The following is a 4,241-nucleotide window of genomic DNA, read 5'->3' as shown; positions in this document are numbered from 1 at the left end:
CATTTATTATAAAATATTTACACATCTGTCACAACTCTTTGTCTGTCTGACTGGAGTCCTCTGTCACATATGTACAAAACAAACCAAAACAATATTTTTCACAGTTGAGTATTCACAGTATTTATAAAGCAATTGTAAAAGAATTGAGTAGTTAAAATCTTTATTCAGCAGTACACTAATTTCCATAGCTGTTGTCCACACCCTTGGCCTTGCCAAAAGATGGCCTTGCCAAAAGAAACCAAGGTGAGACTCAGTCTCACCTTGGTTTCACAGCCTTACAACTTATTCATTCAACAGTGTGACCTCAAGTTTGCCCCCCCCCCCGCTTCCCCTTCACACATGAAAACAAAAGACAGCCATTGATAGTCTTTACCACTAACTGTCTCACCACACCTATTTCTGAATTAAAAATTACCCAAAGTGACCTAAAACATGCCACTTTGGGTCAAATGTGAAAAAATATATTAATCTAAGAAAACTTAGCATTATTATAAAACATCTGTCACAAGTCTTCGTCTGTCTGAGTGGTGGCCTCTGTCACATCTGAACAAAACAAAAACAAATAATATTTTTTGACAGTTAGTATTTATAAACAACTTTAACAAATATACATGGGTAAAACAGACATTTGCATATATCTAATCCTTATAAAATCACAAATGAAGAAAACAAAACATGATACTAATCATGGATTTAATATTTTCTCCAAATGATTTATCATAAACTAAAATAAATAATTCGCATTCATGTTTATTTGTATGTAGACAGTCGTTCAATAGTAATTCATAGAGTATTTTTTCTAAGTCCCATTTCTTAAAATAAGACACTGAAGCCAACATTCACTGTTTATACCATCCAAACAATACATTAAGACTTACCATCACGTGCGAATGTAATCGAAGCTTGCAATGCATCCAGCTCCTGGGCAGTGTTATTCAGCATTTCTTTTTCAGCATCCAGCTGTTCTTTTAAAACAGAAATCTTTCTTTCGGCTGCACGCCTGAGCCGCACCTGCCGAACCAAGAGGTCCATTGCCTTGGCATGAAGTTGCAAGCACCTTGTATATAGATCCTCTCTGCTGACCCCTGGGTCCAAGCAGGCATACTGAAATTACAAAATATTTTGGATCATAACAAAATTAGAAAACAGTTATTCGCTTCAATCTATGCTGCCGCTACAATGTAATGTTTGTAGTGCCAGATCACAACAACAGCTGTATAAAAGTCTCAGCTTAACCTTGTGCCATCCTTTAAAAAACTTACGTTGATCACCCTGGGGACCCAAAAAGGCCCCAGTATGGCACAAGGGTTAACAGTGACTTATATGAAAGAGCAAACAAACAAACAAACAAACACAAGAAACACTAAACACAGCATCCTTCCCAGCTCTGTAACAGGTAATGTAGCGTAAAAACAAATTTTTCTACACTATAAATAAAATTTAAGAAATATTTGTTACTTACAGTTGATAGTTGAAATTCTTGACGCAATGATTCAACTTCAGGATCATTAATCCCAGCAAACTTCGTTGGGGAAGCATATGCCATTCTCTATTTATGATAAAGTATGAGGTTAATTAGTTACATTTTACACAACATTCAAACAATATACAAACATGAGAGCATCAAAGAGACTTTACTTACACATAAACATGTAGTTAGTTCACAATAATGATCAGTAATGCAATTACATTCATTCAAAAAACACAAAACATATATATAAATGGTAAATGGCCTGTATTTCTATATCGCTTTACTAGTCCCTAAGGACCCCAAAGCGCTTTACACATCCAGAATGAAGGTGTAAATTAGTCAATGTATGACATTAAGATAATGCTCACCAACTCTTGCTGTCTGCTGCTCAAATTTGCTTAAAGAAAAGGATTGAACGCACAACAAATCACAGCTATGTGAAAAATTACAATTATCCTCTTACGCTCTATAGCCACCAGTACTGTGGCTCAAGAGTTATGCAAAAACCTCCATGCAAATATCACGTAGTATCCACAGAAGCCTTATAATTTTAGCTAAATGGTCATATAAACCATTTCTAAAACTACCAAAGACAGCAGAAACAAGCATGATTGAAATAGCAGTTACTAAACTGCTTAAAATCTGCTAAACACACATAAACCAGCCAAAAATGTTCCACACTTCATGTATTTCATTATATTCATGTTGTGCTTTACTTGTAATAAGAAATCAGTGGCTAATTACCCGGCCTAGCTTTCACAGATTTCAGTCTTTCAAAAAAGACCACAAAATGGCTTAATGGCCCAAATTCACTAAAACAGAAAACCAAACCAAAGACTTTTCACCGGTAACCCTCCCACAAACAATAAAAAAATAACTTAAATACAAAGTAAATTCTGTTACTGAAATTTAAAATGTGGTTTTACACCAAAAATAAAATTCAATTTACAACAAATAAAACTTACCAAGAATTGCACAAGGGCAGGGTTTTTCAAAAATAATCTCTTGTGATGTTTGTTATAGTGGTCTAAAATAATGTCCTCGAATCCTCAGAATGTTAAAATCCAAAGCTCTCCTCTTCTCGTTTGCTAAAAGCAAAGTGGCTTACAAACCAGTGGCACAGGTATTTATTGAAATCATGAGGGACATTCAAAAAACTTCAAATGATCTTTTGTCTCAGTCTAACCTTTTCAACAGTGTCACTTGCCCCCCCCCCCTTGCTTGCCCTTCACACATGAAAACAAAAGACAGCCATTGATAGTCTCTGCCACCAACTGTCTCACCACACCTAATTCTGAATTAACAATTACCCAAAGTGACCTAAAACTTTTGGGTCACTTTAGGTCACAGTCCCAGTGGGTGACAGCATATAAAAGTAAGAAAGCTTAGCAAGTACCTGATGCTGTCAAATCATAAGAAATTAGCAGAAATATCGTAAAACCAAAACAGTCAAATGAAAAAGCAGCATAAGCCAAAGTTCCTTCAGAAGTACAGTATCAGAGAATGGTGAAAGACTGTTGGAATAATTGGCAGTGGATTTTATCGTGTGGTCTCTGTGTTTTTCTGTCAGTTAATCAGGCTGAATCTGCCAAACTGCTAGATCATTGAAAGGCCCACAACGAATAGACACAACGAAGGTTAAATCAATTTGGTAGCAAAAGACTGTTATTTAGCATCTTCATTGATGTCAATGACAAACAAAGAAGAATAGTTCATTCTGGTGAAAAACCAGCACGAGTTATCTACACAAATCTTCCATAGCTCTAAGGATTAACGGCAAGTCTTGTTCCTTACTGTTCATATTGAGCTTCTGTTTAATACATTGGCAGTGCAATAGCATAGTGTTTAGGTTTATATCAACAAAATACAGGAATCTTAATAGAACAACTAGAGAATGAGAAGAATACATAAATATGAAAAAATATATTTCAGCTTCTCCTCTCTGTTGTGTTGCAACATAGCCATTCGACATGGAAAATGAAGTAGCTTTCAAGAAAGAGAAAGCTTGAAAAACTTACAAACACTGACAATCAACTAGTGTACAGCTTTCAAGTGTAATTTATACATTTTAATAGTAATGTCTTTAAAACTATCAGTGACATTGAAAGGAGTTATTAGTTATTATCAAAACATCAAATTGTTCATAAAACATAAGTTCGCTTTTTTTTATTTTAAAGCCAAAATGACACCAGTGACACCACTAGTGTTTTATAAATCTTGATTCATAAACAATTATGTTAGAAACTTATTTCCTATTCACAATACTTGTTATTATTAAACATTTAATGTGAAAAAGTTTCATCCTCCTCTTAGTCTTCATACATCTCTTTTTTTTAAACTTGTAGAGTTGTAGAATTTAAACTAATAACACATATACCATAAGGATGAATAAACAGTCAAAGAAAACCAAAATTTAAAACAGGAACATTTATTATAAAATATTTACACATCTGTCACAACTCTTTGTCTGTCTGACTGGAGTCCTCTGTCACATATGTACAAAACAAACCAAAACAATATTTTTCACAGTTGAGTATTCACAGTATTTATAAAGCAATTGTAAAAGAATTGAGTAGTTAAAATCTTTATTCAGCAGTACACTAATTTCCATAGCTGTTGTCCACACCCTTGGCCTTGCCAAAAGATGGCCTTGCCAAAAGAAACCAAGGTGAGACTCAGTCTCACCTTGGTTTCACAGCCTTACAACTTATTCATTCAACAGTGTGACCTCAAGTTTGCCCCCCCCCCCCCCCCCCCCCCGCTTCCCCTT

At 35.0% G+C, this 4,241-nt stretch overlaps 1 long non-coding RNA gene across 1 annotated transcript; it reads right to left on the bottom strand.

Moving 5' to 3' along the window:
* Window positions 1-1,717, bottom strand: LOC147300765 (uncharacterized). Its single transcript, XR_015127501.1, has 3 exons — window positions 1,463-1,717; window positions 879-1,104; window positions 1-543 (listed from the first exon to the last, which is right to left on the bottom strand). It is a non-coding gene; the product is annotated as an uncharacterized LOC147300765 (long non-coding RNA).
* Window positions 1,718-4,241: the final 2,524 nt, after the last annotated feature.

The sequence above is a fragment of the Aulonocara sp. 'chitande type north' Nkhata Bay genome, unplaced genomic scaffold (assembly GCF_057382095.1).
Source record: "Aulonocara sp. 'chitande type north' Nkhata Bay isolate Kocher_YH1m ecotype deep benthic unplaced genomic scaffold, A_spYH_male_GT1.1 unmapped_scaffold_2, whole genome shotgun sequence".
NCBI lineage: Eukaryota > Metazoa > Chordata > Actinopteri > Cichliformes > Cichlidae > Aulonocara > Aulonocara sp. 'chitande type north' Nkhata Bay.
This window is presented reverse-complemented; position numbering and strand designations above follow the sequence as displayed.